The 19,713-nt window shown below is 33.5% G+C and overlaps 2 long non-coding RNA genes across 2 annotated transcripts; both read left to right on the forward strand.

Annotated features, from left to right (window-relative positions):
• Positions 1 to 3,909: 3,909 nt before the first annotated feature.
• On the forward strand, positions 3,910 to 11,874 carry LOC125494955 (uncharacterized). The gene is made up of 3 exons (XR_007271198.2): positions 3,910 to 4,042; positions 4,577 to 4,633; positions 11,598 to 11,874. It is a non-coding gene; the product is annotated as an uncharacterized LOC125494955 (long non-coding RNA).
• LOC104888411 (uncharacterized) lies at positions 8,604 to 10,193 on the forward strand. The gene is made up of 2 exons (XR_008969556.1): positions 8,604 to 8,686; positions 9,888 to 10,193. It is a non-coding gene; the product is annotated as an uncharacterized LOC104888411 (long non-coding RNA).
• Positions 11,875 to 19,713: the final 7,839 nt, after the last annotated feature.

A 19,713-nucleotide genomic window follows, 5' to 3' on the forward strand; every position in this document is an offset into this window, starting at 1 on the left:
AACTTCTAATGAGACCATGCTCAATAAAATATATAACTCAATGAGACCATGCTCAATAAAATATATAACCTCAATGAGACCATGCTCAATAAAATTTCCAGGCAAGCCTAGCTTCAAGAATAACTTTAATAACTTTAATCATGCTCAAAAGCAATTAACATCAACACATGCTTTTCAAATATAGGAATAACTCAAAAGTTCCATTCCTAATCTCCTTTCTAAGTTCTCAACATATACTCAAACAATTTCAAGGCATAAGCCTCTCCTTACTCCTCATGCTCAATAAATATTATATCCTTTGAAACTACTAAAGTCAAGGTCAAAGTGTATGTACCTTGATTACACAAAATCAACAGTCAACAATTTGACTGGCTTTAATTATTCTTGAAACCTACCAACAATAAAGTACTATCAATTAGTACTTTCCAACAACAATTCAAGGCTACTTAATAATTAAAATCAGCATTTTAAAAATACTAATAAAGCTGATTTTTCTTACAAATGCTTTAAAAACTATTTTTAAAGTCCTAACTTGAAAACCTTTACTAGTAGGCAAAAAACCCACTACAAACTAATACTTAAAACCTCTTAAAATTAATTATTTATTAATTTAATTACTGCTGTAAATTTAACTAAAATAATAACAGATTTTTTTTTTTTTTTACAAGTGGTTCGAAAACCACAAATCTGAAAAACCACAACCACTGGCGCCACCACGAGCACCACCACCACCACCAGCTGCGCGGCAGTGGCAGGCGGCGCCCGTGCCCAGTCGGCTGCCACCACTGCTGTCCCGACAATGGTCTCGTCGGACCTGTCGATCTCGCCGGCGAACCACCCTTGTGGTGGCCGGAAATCGTGAACAAAGAGGAGAGAGAAAATAAGGAAGAAAAACCCCAAAATTTCAGAAAAAGATTACCTCTTTGCTTCCCTTTGATAATTGCAAGATCTTCCTATAAATTTCAAAAACAAAACTAGATTAGAAGCTAGAATTATTGAAGAAATTACTTGAAGAAAACTTACTTGAGGAAAACTAGAGTTTGAGAGAGAAAAGGAAACTCCTTACTCCTTTTCTTTGAAGAAAGTGGCTAGTGAAAAAAAAGATGGGGAACTTTAGGTTTTTCCCCCTTTTTATAGTGGTAGTCATTTTGGGTAAAAGACCAAAATGCCCTTACTCATCAAATTGCCAAAATACATTTGATGATAAATTTCCAAAATAATCTTCCTACTAATATTAATAAAATACTTTCTTGAAAATACTAAAATACTTCTTTGTGGAATACTCAAACTCTTTTGGTAAAATGACCAAAATACCCTTCTGCTCTTAAATACTGAAATTAAATAGCTTTAATAATTAAAAATGATTAAAACTATTTAATTTAATATCTTAAAAATATGGGGGATTACAGGTGAAGCCTGCAATACCCTTTCAAACGGGTATTAAGTCACACAAGCATGTGACTCTTTCCACAAACTCGACCATCGAATTCCAGGTGACAGAAGGTCACTGGCATTGGTCTTGTTGCGAGTTCATAATCTCGCAGGTGCCTAGTTACCCCGCACGTGAAATCAGCTCTCTCCTCCTACTCCTTTTATCAGGATTCTGGCTATTGTTGTCCACCAGCAGAAGCGTTCTCCACCGGATCGAGCAGCTTTATTTTAGTTTATGTTATTTATGTTTTCGTAGGTGTTGTGTAAGAGCAAGTTCAGCTCATTTTAGTTTTTTATGTTCATTTGGTTGTTTTTAGCTTTAGGTTGTACTTTCATTTTTCATTTATGCACAATTTCTTCGATGTCAAAAAAAAAACCTACAAAAGCCATAATTTTGTTACAAATTTGTAGTCTAATTAAATCGAGTTTTATGTTGAGTTGAACTTGGAATGTTTGGAGGTTTGCAACTCAATTTGATTCGAGTGTATAACAAGCAAGCTACCCAAGTTTGAGCTCAAACTCCTTTATACCCCTACGTGGTATCACTCACCTACTCAGACTCCTCATCAGTAAAGCTGGCCACGGGCCGTGTTGGGCCTGACCACGGGCTAGGCCCGCGGGCTGAAGTGGAATACGGGCCGGGCCAGGCCCGTGGCCATCAAACTTGTGCCGTGCCGGGCCGAGCTGAAATTGTGGGAAACTTGTCCATGGCCCGGCCCGGCCCACGGGCCTGGCGGACCGGGCTCGTGCTCACCGCCGGCCTGGTCCAAAAATCACAGTTTTTGAAAAAAAAAAATTGCAAGGCCCACGGGCTCGTGCCGAAATCTAAAATCTCCAAACGTGCAAGGCCCACGGCCCATGTTAAGGCCAGCGGGCCGGGCCGGGCCCATAGCGGGCTCGGATCGGGCCGAAAACGGGCCGGGCTCGAGCAGCCCGCGGGCCAGTCCGGCCCATGGCCACCTTTACTCATCAGTCATCACAGTATCACACCCTCCAGGCCTCCACCCTCATTCAGTCATTCCTATACGGCCAAATAGATATCAAACGCTCTAGTCTCTACTAACAACATTTTTTTCTTGGAAACCAAATTTATTAGAACTTATTATACCAAAACTTATTGAAACTCTTCTGATGATCTCAACAACACTAATTGAAACTTATGAAAATGTATTCTACTCCCTCCGTTTCAATTTATAGTGATTGTTTTACGGGGATTGATTAAGTGACCTTAAGGGTTGTCAACCCTCTTATTATTGAATTTTCATTGGTTAGGAATACATTAAAACATTATTTTTATCTCACTTCTCCCCTCATTTATTATACTAGCTTTTTAAGCACGCGATGCGTGCAATGACGATTTCTTCATTTTGATATTTTGTAATGTCGAGTACCTAGTTTTACATGCAGCGACAACTCATTATAGTAGTTTAAGTTGGCATTTTTTTTCAATAAATGCCTTGTTTTGTTCAGCTTATTAGAAGTTATTTTCAGCAAAAATAAGTTCAGATCAGCTGATCGATCAGATAATAATAATAAGTTGAATAGAACGGAACCAACGTAGTTAAAGAAAACATGCACTTTTAATTAATATTTTCAACATAGTACTAAAAATGTCCATAAAATTATTGCACAATCACCTCTTTTGTCAAGTTTATCTAATCTGATTAGCAAATTAGTTCATAATTATAGATATATTTATATCTGTGAAAATCAAATAAAAAAAGAATCTTTCTTTTCTCTATTTTATGCTTTTTTAATTCTCAAATTTGATTCAAACATATGTTCTCCATAATTGCAAAGATTACCTTCACATTTTTGTGGTTTTCTTTTTAGTTGTGAACAATTTTCAATTCTAACACTTATTTATCTATCATTATTAGTACTTAGTATAGCTAAAACTTCAAATATAGTACATTGTCTCTCCTACTTTACTCACCTCACACCCCATACAAATGGATCCTCCTTGGTATATATAGAAACAGTAGCAAAGAAAATCTTTAGGAAATGGAGGAAGTATATGTAATTGACTTAACAAATTGAAATTATATAAACCCATTAAAATGATCATTTATTTACATTATTATAATATTGTGAAAGTATATTGCTGATTTTTTTTTTTATTTTGATAATGTTTCTGTAATCCCCCATATTTTTAAGATATTTAATTAAATAGTTTTAATCATTTTTAATTATTAAAGCTATTTAATTTCGGTATTTAAGAGCAGAAGGGTATTTTGGTCATTTTACCAAAATAGTATTTGAGTATTTCCACAAAGAAGTATTTTAGTATTTTCAAGAAAGTATTTTATTAATATTAGTAGGAAGATTATTTTGGAAATTGATCATCAAATGTATTTTGACAATTTGATGAGTAAGGGCATTTTGGTCTTTTACCAAAATTGACTACTACTATAAAAAGGAAACCCTAAGTTTTCCATCCTTTTACTAGCCACTTTCTTCAAAAAGGAGTAAGGAGGATTCTTTTTCTCTCAAACTTGTTCATCTTCAAGTAAGTTCTTCAAGAAATTTCTTCAATAATTCTAGCTTCTAATCTAGTTTTGTTTTTGAAAATTGTAGGGAGATCTTGCAAGTACCAAAGGAAAGTAGAAAGGTTATTCTCTGAATTTTATTTTCTTCCTCTTTATTTTCGGACTCCTCCTCCCCCTTGCGTTTTCCGGCCACCTTGTGGCGGTGGGGCTTGGCTGGGCACCGGCGAGTGTGGTGTGGCCCACTGCCGTGCCAGTATAGCAGCAGCAGCTGGGCACAACGAGTGCCGCCTGCCACTGCTGCGCCGGTGGCGGTGCAGGTGGTGCTCGTGGTGGCGCCGGCGAGTATTAAAGTTTTGGCTTTTGTGGTTTTCGAACCACTTGTAAAAAAAAAAAAAAAATTCTGTTATTATTATTAATTAATTTACAGCAATGAATTATTAGGAAAATAGTAGTTTTTATAAAGTTTTAAGTGTTAGTTTGTAGTGGGTTTTGCCTACTAGTAAAGGTTTCAAGTTATGACTTTAAAATAGTTTTTAAAGCCTTTTTAAGGAAAAAAAATCAGCTTTATTCTTATATTTAAAATGCTGATTTTAATTATTAAGTAGCTTTGAATTGTTGTTGGAAAGTACTAATTGATAGTACTTTATTGTTGGTAGGTTTCAAGAATAATTAAAGCCAGTCAAACTTTGACTGTTGATTTTTGTGTAATCAAGGTACATACACTTTGACCTTGACTTTAGTAGTTTCAAAGGATATATATTTTATTGAGCATGAGGAGTAAGGAGAGGCTTATGCCTTGGAATTGTTTGAGTATATGTTGAGAACTTAGAAAGGAGATTAGGAATGGAACTTTTGAGTTATTCCTATATTTGAAAAGCATGTGATTGATGATTATTGCTTTTGAGCATGATTAAAGTTATTAAAGTTACTCTTGAAGTTATGGCTTGCCTATGAATAATTTTATTGAGCATGGTCTCATTTGAGGTTATATATTTTATTGAGCATGGTCTCATTTGAGGTTATATATTTTATTGAGCATGGTCTCATTAGAAGTTTTATATTTTATTGAGCATGGTCTCATTAGAAGTTTTATATTTTATTGAGCATGGTCTCATTAGAAGTTTTATATATTATTGAGCAAGGTCTCATGAGAAGTTATATTTTGTTGAGCAAGGTCTCACAAGTTTTCAAGTTATTGAGCAAGGTCTCACAACACTACAAGATAATGAATGGCAATTGCGACCAACCTTAACGACCGTGCGGAAATCCGGTCGTAAAAGGGTACCAATTACGTCGAGTTTTGAAAGCCGTCGTAGATATTAAGGATATTTTGCAACGAGTCTTAAATTTGGTGGTAGACGTTAAAATCTGGTCGTAAAAAGTATGAAATTGAGCGAAAAATTGAGCGGGAGCTTTCCCGGTTTCTTAATTTTTTAACGTCCATATAATTACTAAGTACAACGAAACTCACGGTTGCAAAAGACTATTAAATTAAAAAAAATATCATTAGATTGTTCATCCCCAAAAATTTTAAAAAACCCTAAGCTGTTCATGCGGTTCCTTCTGAGGTTCTTTACTCGCAAACTCCTCTGTTCATCCGAATTCCTCCAATTGGAGATCATTTGTTCAGATTATTTGGTAAGTTTCTCCATCCTTCATGCTATAAAGCCAAAATCAGATGTTCTCTTTTGTTTTTGTTCGCCTAAATTGACGGTCTTCATGTTTTTGTTGTCTCGAACTGGATTCCTCTTGGCGAGAAGAGTGACGTTTCTTGGACTGGATTCAGGCATATGTTTCAGGGAATTAGGTATTATTCTTCCAGTTTCAAGGCATGATTTTGATTTAAATATTTTCATAATCTTGGCTGGTATTATGTTTCGTTTAAGATTTTATTGGAATTTGGCTGGTATTATGTTTGTTTGGTTTTATTAGAATTTCATTAAACGAACATAATGTTAAATCATAATGTTAAATCTTAAACTGGAAGAACAATTGTCGAATTTGGCTGGTATTATGTTAGTTTGCTTTGATTTTATTAGAATGTGAGTATGATTAATATAGGCGCAAGATGATAATCTATTAAATCATTTACTCTTCTTCTGTTACTGATTTTGATGAATTTGTTAAATCATCAAGAGTAATCAGCAGCTTCTGTTAAATCTGCTGATTACCTTTTAACAGATTATCAAGATTCTTCTGTTAAATCATTTCCAAGCTTCTGTTTTACTCTTCTTCTATTACAGATTTTGATGAAGAATTACAAGATATTGCTCCTTCATTGTTAATGATACAGTAAATGACATAATCTAAATTTAAAACAAGCATACGCTAATACAAGCAAAAGAAAGTTAAACTTATAAATAAAGGCAATCCGAGTCTGAACTCTGAAATTATTTTCCTTTCAGTTCGTGAAACTGTATGCTTGTCTGCCAGTTCATGTCTCATCTCCCTACTACTCCCTTCCCCCAAAGAAAAAGGTGGTCACCTCAAGCAACTGATAAGGGATAAAGATACAAGCATACAACACATCATTTGATGTTGGGCTTAAATAGAATTAACATAAGAATGACATACCAACGCCAATGTTCTTGTTGGAGAAAAAATAACTTTGTCAAGACTCCCAAATCTGCCTAACATTTTAGAGAGTTCACCTTCACTTGAACTGAAAGGCAAATTCTTGACTAGTATGACATGGTTGCTTCTCTTGGAACCTTCTAATTTCCTAGAAGCAAATCTTCCAAGGAAGCCACATTCACGCCAGCCTTTGTTAGAGCTTTCTTAGTTTCTGCGATTATTTTAATTTCTCCAAGAGCAATGCGTATAGCAACATCATTTTAATTTCTGTTACAAGATTTTTTAATGATGGAACCTAAGTGCAGGGATATTTTAAAAGGGAAGGTGTTTACAAAAGCTACTATATAATATTTCCATTTGTGTTGTGCTCTTTTCTAGTGCAGGGGCTTGGAGGGGGGGGGTGTGCAGGGGTTGTAGAGGGGGTGTGTGTGCAGGGGCTGTAGGAGGGGGTGTGTGTGCAGGGGCTGTAGGAGGGGTGTGCAGGGTTGTAGGAGGGGGTGTGTGTGCAGGGCTGTAGGAGGGGGTGTGTGTGCAGGGCTGTAGGAGGGGGGGGGGTTGTGTGCAGGGGCTGCGGGAAAGGTTAGTTTATATATAGCTACATCTACAAATTTCAAGCCCGTTTTGTCAAGCAACTGACATAATAAAAGGAATCATGCTACTCATGCTACCAAGTACGCATCTGCACTCGTATAATAAAAGGAGTCATGCTAATGAGGATGCTAGACCTGATGTGTTAGATAATAAAAGGAGTTCCATGTTACAGAATCATAGCTTCACCTACGTTCTTTCATCAGGAAACTATAAAATTATAGTCTAAAACTGAAATTCTAAGAGCTAATGTCCTTAATCCATGTTAATCAAAGATCAGAAAATCACTGCTAAATAGTTTTCCAGATTACAACTACAATGACTACACCAAAAGTCTCATATTTACATAGCTTATAAGACATGTGGAATTATCAGCAATAATGCACTTATTATGAACAAATCTACCTGACATAAGTTTCTTTTGATCTATAACCGACGTGGGACAGACATCACATATCTATGCTATACGTTCCTTTCTTGGTTTATGACTAAGATTAGTTGAAGAACAGATATGAATCCATTATTTTTTATTTATATAACTGCTATTGTATCTCTTTATTATAACATGATATTGGTTAATTTAGCATTTAAGGTATCCAATACAATCTTTGCTCCCTACTTCTGGAAAATGTGATCTCTTGCAGTTCAATTAGTCAAAAAGTATGCCATTGTATGATGAATCATGTATCAGTTCGCTTGTTATGGATTCATAGATTGCAGGAGGGTTAGCGAAATAGGTATAGTTGCTATTATGAGAAAGATTTATGATAGTGCAATACTAATCTAATAATTTCAAAGAGCTCTTTTTTATCTAAGCAGACCTCTTACAGAATTCGCCCCCCCCCCCACATTCCATTAAATTCTAGTACAACAGAAGAGAAGGAAAGGTTCCAACTTCCAGAGGGGGGAGGGAAGCAAGCCTGATCTATTTGAGTTCTTATTAACAAAAAACATGCTTACAAAAACTTGAAGTCTTGAACACCGAAAGTTATATAATTTGACTGCTCTTCTTATACTGTTTTTAGGCATGCTTCTTCTACTGTTCTACATTTTTGTGCTCTTCTTATACTGTTTTCAGGCATGCTCTTCTTATCCTGTTTTAGGTGGGATAATATTCTATGAGTCATATGCTTAGTGTAGTTCTCCGGGGTTGGGGAGGAGCCACAAAATGTTGGCTCGGTAGAAGTATAGAACTTGTGTAGATGTGTTTGTGATTATAAATTCTTGACAGGAGTGCACATCAGTACTAAAAATGTTAAGGTATCATGAGCAATTATAGCAATATTAGGCTGGTTACAACATGTTAGAAAAAATTACGACTTAGGGATAGTTCCATCTAGTGCTAAGAGTCATTTCAGTATTCAGATTGGAATGCATAGTGATTGTACTCAACAAACACAAAAGCAAAAATTACACATGTATGATATATATACCAGTCATCCGGATCACGTAGCAACCAATGTCTCATGGAAGACTTGTAACTTGTTGGGTTTTAATATCAGCTTGTTGGTGACTAATTTACTCATTCATTTTAATATAGCAGCAAATCAGAGAGAAGGATGAACAAGTTCGCTTGAAGAAGAAGGATAACAGACGATTTCCAGGTTTATCTTTCTTCTTCAATTAACTAAGCTCCTTCATTCCCATTCCCATAAACCATCATATTCTAAGTCTAAGATCATGCATTCACATTCCCATTCCCATTCCCCTCTCGTTGTCAGAATGATTGCTTCTGTTGATGAGAAGAAGAAACCATACACTCTTTAAAAATCTGAAGAAGCTTTCAGGCCAAGGTATATTAATCTACTTTTTTGTGATAAACCTTCTTCCCTACCTTTGGGTACTTACAAATCCAATGTATATGTGTTATCACCATACTTGTAGTTTCCAAACTAATTGGCTTTGACTGAATGTGAAATGAATAGGTTCCAATTCCATGGCATGAAGTTATACTTGAGTTAGACTTTTGATTTTTGAATGAGAGAGAAAAGGGGCAGTTGATTTAAAAATCATTAGTGGCCACTAATAATGTTGCTTTAATTGACTTTGTTGGTCTAAACTTTGCTTAAACTACATGATATTCGTGCTTTTAGGTTTGGACAGGTTTGTTCCTTTTCTTGCTTGGTTTGCCCATGTCTTTGTCAACCTTGATTACTTCCTTCCATTTCTTTAATCTCCCACTTTAGCTTTGGGGAGGGGATGCCTTTTTCATTTTTCAATAAAGTATGAGAGTTGAATCTTTAGTCTCAAATGGCAAAAGGCTTATGAGAGTTGGGAATCACGAGGCACTACACAGATTGTTGCTTACAGTCCAAGCTGAGAAAACTAATCTTTCAATCGTTAAGTTGTTTTATTAGAGTTATGTTCTATGTAAAGGTTAAAGTATACTCACTTTATTGTGGCTGGATAAACTTGAACATGGTCATTTGTCTCAGCACCAACCTGCCTCTGTGAGCTGTAGTTATGGGTTGATAATGCTTTGATCTTGATATTGCTAAATTCCTCCAGGTTCTACATGCTTGCTATACAAAAGTGTCACCCTCGGTAGAGGTGGATAACCCACAACTTGTTGCATGCTCTGAATCAGTTGCTGAATATGGAGGAATAAAATATGGAGGAATTTAGCATTATTCGAAGTCTTTGAAAAAGGGCTCATGCTACTTTATTTAGAGATGGCCTCTAGATCTTCATTTTCATAGTTTACACTAATTTTTTTTTTCTCATTGTTAGTTATACTTCTACTTTGTTTGTTATGTGTTAAAAATTTATACATTGTAATTTATAATTTGTTACCTTTTGTTTTAGGGGCTTAGCAGCGAGGCGACTCGTGATTGGGCAAAACTAATCGTAGCAATGACATGTGGAGGAGATCCTTACGTGAAGCTTGAGTTGGAATGATATGGACTAACATTGCGGGTTATGACATTTTCTACAATGTGGAAGAACTACAATAATTATGGTTTTTTTAGCTTGTGAAACTTTTGGCATATTCTCTAGACTTTTTTATCGTATTGAACTGTTGGCTAAGATTGTAGATACTTTTGTTATTGGTACTTGTGTTTGGACATCTATGTACTTATGAATTATGTTTTATCACGATATTCGGAGTGAGCGGTATATGGTTTAATATAGTGAATGCAAAGCAAGAATGGTCGCAAAATGTAACAATTTGGTCCGGTAAAAAACGAAATAAATGCGTTCGTAAAAAGGTGCTATAAAAATCATTTAATAAAAGAACACCGACAAGAATTATGGTTGTAAAATGTGTTGTAAGAAATGCATGAAAAAGAATTGCGACAAGAAATATGGTCGTTAGTGGTGTAATGAAATAGTTCCAAGAGTACAATTGCGACCGGAAATTAGTCGTAGTTAGGTCAACAATGACTTTCAAAAAAGAGATTTACGACGAGAAAATATGGTCGTAAAAAGAATCATTTGAATTTTCACAAATTCAATTGCGACGGGTAATCTCGTCGTAGATACAGACTTTTTGCGACGAGTTTTTTACCTCGTCGTAAAATATCAATGACGACGGCTCATCCAAACTGGTCGTAATGTTTTTTGCGACGGAGCCTTTTGCGACCGTAGACGACGGTACGGAAATCTCGTCGTAAAAGGCTTTTGCGACGAGAAACTGTTCATTAGCAACAGGATTTCCCGTCGTTGATGAGGGTTATTCTTGTAGTGCAAGTTAAAGTTATTGAGCAAGGACTCACAAGTAGTTGAATCATTGAGCAATGACTCAATTGATTGGATCATGGATCCTTAAGAAAGTAAGAAAAAGGACTCATGGAGTCATTAAAGTAATAAGATGAGCAAGGTCTCAAAGAATTTAGAATTGAGTTAATTGTGGTGTTTGTTGCATTCACTTGTTAAAGAAAGATAAAAAATTAATTTATTTGCTAGATGTATTATTGTGATTGTGTCTCACATAATGGGCTTTGGCAATAAAACTCTTGGGATGGATCCCCCATGAGTATTGAACATAAGGGGGAGTTAGTGTGAAAATATACTCCTGCATATAGCTTAGCATGACGATGTTAATGCTTTTATTTTATCAAGCAAGTTTATGGAATTCCAATTATCAAGATCTTTGAGTGGACTAGGTGTCACTCGTATTCTTATCTCTGAGATGTTGAGTCTAGAGGCTCACTCTCACCCTCGTTCATTACTAACAAGCTTAAATTTCTCGAGTCAAGTTATTTAAAGTTCATGGAACTTTAGTAAGAGGTGTGGGATCTCTTACACAAGAAATAGTAGCCCGTATGACTCCAAGAGGAGGACGGTGCCCGTTCATTGCCAAATAATAATAAAAGAAAGTATTTAGTAAGTTCAGTTATATGCTTGTTGCATGTAGAGTCATAAGAAGAGCAAGCCGAAGTGATTGAGGATTGCATGCATTATTATTCGCATTAGTTGTTGTGTTATGTACTCAGCGTTGCTGATGTATGTGTTCTTTTTCTTTTGGTTGTTGTTTTTCCTCAACAACCCTGTGATGATCCATTTGGTGAGCAGAGTTTAGAGAAGAAGTTGCAGGTACAAGTTCTTGATGTGCATGGAAATCATAAGCATCCGGATGGGAGTTTTCAGTGCACGAGTACTTTATTATTTAAGTTATCTTAAATTTTATATTTGACCTTACTTGACCAATGGGGTCAAGGTTTGACTTTTGAAGATGGGACTAGTATGGGATAGTCTCGGAGTTTGTAATTCATTTACATACTTTCTTATTTCTATTGTATTAAAGTATTTTCAGTTTATTTTAAAAGACTTCCGCTGTATTATCTGATTAGCCTTACGTATTATCATGCGTGGCATAACAACTCCCGCAATTTCTCCTAGTTTATAAAAGGAGGAGTCGTGGGGGTGTTACAGTTTCCTTTTGTGATGGAAGATTTTGATAATTTATTATCTTTGTTTTTTTTTTTGTAAACTTGTTAGTCTTTCTTTATTTAAAACCTACTTTTTTAAGTTATTATAATTTTAGTTATTTTAAATGGCAAATATTTTGATTGATTGATTACCCATTATCATTTCTATAATTTAAACAAAATTGATGTAATATAAAAAAGTAAGGGTATTATAGTCATATCAATATTCTATTATAATGTCTCTAATAGGGGTAGGCAACCGTAAAGGTAACTAAACATTTTCCCTTGTTTCACATTTTGCACAAGGACTAATAAACTTATTATTTGCTTGAGTTCACCTGAAATTTTCTGATCTGAACTTATCTTATCTGATATGAACTTATTTTTTCTGATCTGATCTGAATTTATTTTTTCTGATCCGATCTGATCTGATCTGATCTGATTAGATCTGAAATAAGCAAAAATAAGGTGAACTGAACATAGCCTAAAAGATAAGAATTTGATATGGAAAGATAGATATTTAGATTGGAAAGTACAAATATTAGATGTGGCTACAACTTTCCATATAAAAATGATGACAGGTGTTAAACGTATGTCATGTGTCTACAACTTTTCAAATAAAAATGATGACAAATATTTAGGCTCCGTTTGGTAGGGTGTAAAACGTTTTCCCGGAAAACTGTTTTCCTCTATTTTCAGTTTTACATTATTTGGTTGGCCAAAGGGTGTAAAACCATTTTCCCTTGGGGTAAAATTACTCTCTCAATAATGGAAAATCATTTTCCTTTCAAAATGAAGGGAAAACTATTTTCCTTATCTCTCTTGTACACTCCTCTCACTACCTCCTTACTTTCCCTTTCATTTTCCTTTCATTGCATCATTTTTCTTACATCGAACCAAACAACGGAAAACTAATTTTGGAATTGTATTTTCCATTGTAAATTGTTTTCCATGAAAATCATTTTACACTGAAAATGTTTTACGCCCTACCAAACAGAGCCTTTAATGTAAGTCATGTGGCTACAACTTTCCATGTAAAATGAGCATAAAACAAGAATAAAGTATTATTTGAAAATAGAAAGATGAGAAAAAGAAGAATATTTCGACACACTTAAAATGAAATACAAACACTATAAATTAAGACAAAGGAAACATAAAATAATAAAATTTATTAGAGCTTATCCGAACTTATTTAGACTTGTATGAAACTGTAAGTCAATATACAGCCACAATCCCATAATACGGGAGGAGCGTCACTCAATCGGATGGTGCTAACCAAGCTTTTCTATTATCTCCCAAAAATCAGTTAATGGTCATTATAACCTATATTTATAGTAGTATGTACATAAACCTAGGTAAAGATAAACATATTTACTATAAGCGCTTTGATGTCAAACCTAGCCTCCCCTCTCCTTTTTTCTCTCTAAAACCCTAGCCTCCCTTACCCCTTCTTCATCAATTAGGGGGCTGCCATGGATGTTTTCATCCATGGTAAGCCCCTTCTTCCCTTTTATTTTCAGTTTTTAGTTCATTTTCTTTTTTGTTCAATAAATTAGTATCTCTTTATGAGATTTTCTCAAACCCTTTTATGGGGTTTTTAGTTTCTGTTTTGGAAATCTCCTTCTCCCCTATGGGAGTTGTGAGTATAGTTCTTTTGTTTTTAGGTATGAGAAATTATTCTCATTGGTTGAAGTTCGAGATTCAACCTGAAGAATTAGGGTTTCACAACTTCTGTAAAATTATGGAAGTACATTCATCCCAAAATTTCCGCATCTGCAGATCGTATGCCGAACCAGAGCGAACTCACAGATTGCATTGCTTCAGATGAAGATTTTTATTAAGGCAAAATTAAGTCAAATCTGCGATGTTTACATTTCTAGGGTGATATGTATTTCTATTAGAATTTTATGTTTTTCAGAAATGACTTGTAAGTGCCGTTTGGCGAAATATTAATGAAATCCCTTTTCTTTCTTTAAAAAAAAAAAATAAACATATTTACTGCAACTTGTACATTAACAGGTGTCCTACAAATAATACAGAGCATTTACAAATAAATATATGCAGGCCCACATAGTAGATCACGACTCTAGACCCATAATCTTCATAACTTGAAATTTATCTCTATTATATAAGTCAAGGGAGGAGGTGTGGTGTCTCCATTTGAAATGACTAGAATACCCTCTAATAAATTAAAACGTTTTTCTTATCATAAATTTAAAAATGAGAATCAATGCAACTTGCCATATGGAATAAGTCAAAAATAGAATATGCAATCACCATTAATAACTTGACTAGATGTCTAGATTGAGACTATCAATTCACGAAATTAATTAAAAATCTTTAATTAAAAAAAGTAAGTGATATATCCTGACAATATAATACTTCGTATTTACAATATTCAAACAATATAGTTTATTAATATTACAATCGTTAAATACCTATGCTAAAGCCGCTGACAAAGAATTATTAAATCTAGACCAAATTTATCTAACAGTTAAAAATCGGCCACCTTTAGTTCAAAAAGATAATAACATCTAAAAAAACTGAATAATTTAAATCACTACTAAAATAATTTTAGATTAAAAAATATATGCCTAATAATCGTACATAAGATTGTCGACGCACGCATCGCGTGCATATGCGGCTAGTGTTTATAAGTTGAAGATAGTGGATCAGGACTTGAAATAAATATATAAGTTTCTAGACCCACATAGTAGATCAGGACTCTAAACAATGAAAAATCAATGGAGACTTCGACCAGATTTCGGGAACAATCTTCACTCTTATGTCAAAATCGATCAAGAGTTCAGTCCAATAGCCATTATTGGTAAATCTTAATTTCAAAACAAATTCCCAAGTATCCCATAATTCTCCAAAACTCAATATCCCCAAATTAAACCGAAACAAACAACCAAATAAACCCACTTATTTACGCATTAATATGTTAAAATTTCAATTATTGGCACTCCAAAATAATCACAACGTAAAATTAAACCAAATTTTGACGAAAAAAACAAACAAAAGAAAGAAAATGAAGACCTTTTGGACATCTTTACGAATTGGGAGTAGGAACTCTCTCCACTCCAAAATTCTTCTTCTTCGCCATTTGTTGTTTTAGTTTTGGGTTTTGTGAGTGGGCCTCGTGGATCCAAAATCTGACCCACTTAGGAGTAAATTTGTCATCGCTGAGGCCCACTTTGTAATCGCTCGATAATTCTTTCTTTTTTAAAAATACTTTTCAAATATAAAACTTAGAGAATAATTAAAACATTATTGCCCGTGTGATAACGTATCGGCTTATTCAAAATTTTGCAGCGGAAAACATATAAGTAATTTTAGAATTGAAATATAATAAATAACAAAGTAACTTTAAAACTAAACAACATTGCTAACTTTAACTTCAAGCCAAACTTAAATATAAATGTAGCTACTACAACACTAAATATATAGCAATATGCTACACAAGCTCTCCATTCCCAAAATCACATGGTGCATCATTTGCACACCTATATATGTCAATGACTAGAGAATCTGCTCACCAAGAATGGGTCATCACATGATCAATAAGGCAAAGCCATGACCAACACATACAAACAAATTTAAAGCACGTAGTCACCAAAGTTGAGTATTACACAATAATAAATAAACATTCTTAACATGATACTAATAAATATTAAGCAGGGTTAAATAGCAACATAACAATTTGCAGATAACTTTTGTTGAACTAAACTTTAACAACCTTTTTTATTACTTTCATGGAATAGTCATTGGACCGAGTTGTCTAACTAAAATCAGCCTTCACCTAGGATGACGAAATACGAGCGCAACTTCGTATTCCATAATGACCTACAATATCGAGGAACCTTTTAAATAAAAATGGGAACGGTGATCAATTCAATTCCCAGAAAAAGCCATGGCACGACCACCATGTACCGCAGCTCCTGATTGTCCAACTTCAGACGTGCATTAGTCTAAAGTTTATCACTATCCAAGTTCACTATACATGATTTACCAATTATTACTTGTTATGACACACAAGCAATACAGATAATATATAATTAAACATTCACAACTTTATTCTTTTTTATCTTAGGATTGAATAAGTGATCATACAACTTATAACCCAAGATTAATTTATTCTTTAATTCAATCCTTCTTATTTGTTGAATCTAGCCAACAACCAACTTACCTTTAGAAGACATAAATTATCAACTTACCAAATAAGGCCCACAATCCTTATATAGTAGTGAAAATAATAATATAAGGAAACACATGATTCAGTCATGATCCAACTAATAAATATATTAACCCCCCCATGTGAATTAATAAATAAAGTTCTCAACCAACATGCTTGCATCAATATTCCATCCAAACATGATATCAATCTCATAATTAAATCTCATACTTAACATGTTCGCATACTGGTATAAAACATGTAAAGTCCAACATAATAGTCATCATATATGAACTCACAAAGTTTCTATACATGATACTACATAACTTTCCTTCCTATAATCATGATACAACAACAAACAACACATAGGTATGTACGTACCTTGTATAGACAAATTGATAGGCCACTTTTAATAAACTTTGGAAGTCGCCTACAGAAAAATCTCCGCGTAAAACAACCAATAAAATTTATAATCAATACTCCAAATAAACTCTAGCAACCTTAAAAATACTTTAAATTCACTTTAAAATATTTAAAAGTTATCTTTATCATCAATACTTAATTACTTATATTCCCTAACATAGTACTGTTATACTAGTCATTAAAATTCATAAAACTCCATTAATAACAACATTTCTAAAATTCTAGCAACCTATAATTTATTAAAACTCCCTTTAAACATACTTAAACATGCTTAAATTCATAAATTTAATCAATTTCATAGTTTATAACATACTACTATGATTTTCCAATCTTTAACACCCTAAAAATCCATGCTTTGATAATTAAAAATCCAATTTAAACATAATAATCAAATTTGAATTTTTAATCTTTCAATACATAGTTTATATAATCTTAGATTCATCATTAAAATAATAAATTAAAGCTTCTAATCATAATTAGTACTAAAATAAATCATGAAAAGATAATCTTTAATCAAAACTTGAGGAAAAAGAAAAGTAATCAAATCAATACAAGAAAGAGGAACAAGAGGAAGACGCCGGCCAACAACCAGTAGCAGCGGCGTTGACAGCTTAGTGATGGTGGTCGCGATGAATAGTTGTGGTGGTGGAGTTTTGGGGTTTCTTGGTGAAGAAGAAAGTGTATCTTGAAAGAGAAGAAAAGAAAGAAGAGGAAAAATGTGAAAGGAGTGAAGAAAAAATTAAGGTCGTTTTCCTTGTGTGGGAGGACTGAGGAGTAGAGAAAAATTTATGTGGGTAAAATAGTTGGGTTTAAAGGTATTTAATCTATTTATTAGTAAGTTTTCCTTTTGGGCTTAGGAAAAGACAATTGGATTTCAAAAAGGATTGAATGATGAATAGAATTGATGATTTAAAACTCCTAACATCACTAGAAGTTTCTTTTCCTAGTCCAGTTAGTATTTGGGTTCCTCAAGCCCATTTAAAATCCTTTTCCTAATCCAAATAGTATTTCAAATATTTTTTAAAGCATGTCTTGACAAAATATTTTAACTTCCTTAAATTCTTAAAATAATTCCTTTGTCTTCCAATATAGTCAATTTTTAAAATAACTAAATTATTTAAAACCAAATTACATTTAAATATAAATATATTTAGAATAAAATATAATTATAAAATTTATAAATTTACAGGAGGATTATACTTTTTTTAAGGGAGGGATTACACACTTAGTTACGTCAATAGCCCCTTAACCTCTCTTATAGCCTATAGGGCTTCCTTAGCCCTTCATCCTGCCCAAGTTATTGTAGGTTGTAAGGAGCTATGTCGTCATAAATGAAGTGGATCTAGTTTTATGTGAGATCACTGAGATGATTTGACAAATATTTATGATCAAGACCATTTAATTTTAACTTTTTTTTTTTTTTTTTTAAAGAAAGAAAAGGGATTCCATTAATATTTCGCCAAACGGCACTTGCAAGTCATTTCTGAAAAACATAAAATTCTAATAGAAATACATATCACCCTAGAAATGTAAACATCGCAGATTTGACTTAATTTTGCCTTAATAAAAATCTTCATCTGAAGCAATGCAATCTGTGAGTTCGCTCTGGTACGGCATACGATCTGCAGATGCGGAAATTTTGGGATGAACGTAATCCAATAGTCTTCCATAATTTTACAGAAGTTGTGAAACCCTAATTCTTCAGGTTGAATCTCGAACTTCAACCAATGAGAATATTTTCTCATACCTAAAAACAAAATAACCATACTCACAACTCCCATAGGGGAGAAGGAGATTTCCAAAACAGAAACTAAAAACCCCATAAAAGGGTTTGAGAAAATCTCATAAAGAGATACTAATTTATTGAACAAAACAAGAAAATGAACTAAAAACTGAAAATAAAAGGGAAAAAGGGGCTTACCATGGATGAAAACATCCAGCAGCAGCCCCTAATTGATGAAGAAGGGGTAAGGGAGACTAGGGTTTTAGAGAGAGAAAAGGGGAGGGGAGGCTAGGTTTTAAATCTTCTAAAATTAATCTTGTTAGCATAGGAAATTTAGAGTTATTTAATTTTAACTTTTTAAAAGCTTTTTCGAGTTTTTTTTAGAACTTTAACTTTTTAACTTTTTCGAGATCACTTAGTCACTTTTTTTTTTATCTCTATTATATAAGGGAAGAGATGAGGAATATGACGTCCCTTTTTGAAAATACTAAATTACCCTTAATGATATAATGGAATGAAAAAATACAAAAGAAAACAATTTAAGAAATCTTTCTCATTTCAACTTGTCATTCTATACAAGTTAAAAATGGTGTATGCATCAATCAATCAAAAAATTAAATAGACAAAATATCTTAGCCTCTTTTTTATAAGAGAAGTTGGTATACATAACGTTCATCTGAAAAGTCTGAACCACTCACTAGTCACTACCTTTAAGTCTCTTTAATTCGGTCAAACCAACTCATTATGTCTATTTTTTTAATCAAAATTCATTCACAAAAAATTAATATTAAAAATCGCTCACAACCTTTGTTATTTTTTTACGTTAGCGAATTAATATATCTAAATTCATGCTACTATTAATCTTTTACATTTTAATTAAGTGTAATTATAAATATAATACGGATGGAGTCTATAATGAAATAACAAGTTTTTTAAATAACGCACGCATCACTTGCATACAGAGCTAGCATTAATTAGTGAGTCTAACCATTAATCTGTTTTTTCTAAGACATTGCCAATAAACTATAAATTTTCATATTTTTTTCCCTACAATATCCTTAACTCACATATCTTTAGAGGGATTCCTAATTCAATACAATGGTATTTTATGTAATTTACGAAAAGTTATGAGAATTTTGAGATATCATAAAATATAGGAGGTCTTTTTTGGAGGTTTTAACTTATTTTTTTTTTTGAAAAATTACAATAATATTATTATAATATGCAATATTTTGTATTTCATATTGACAATTTAATAGGTTCTCAAATCTCACTTTTCGAAACCTTCAATTCTTATTCATTTCTACCCCATTCCTTTCCACCTCACCTTGTACTTGATTTTTTTTTTATATGATAATGTTGATGTTAAGTGATAAAAGAAATTAAAATAGGAGAGGAGTTAGATTGGGGAGGACTGAGGAGCAAAGTTGTGGAAACTTA

Source organism: Beta vulgaris, chromosome 1, assembly GCF_026745355.1.
Source record: "Beta vulgaris subsp. vulgaris cultivar EL10 chromosome 1, EL10.2, whole genome shotgun sequence".
NCBI lineage: Eukaryota > Viridiplantae > Streptophyta > Magnoliopsida > Caryophyllales > Amaranthaceae > Beta > Beta vulgaris.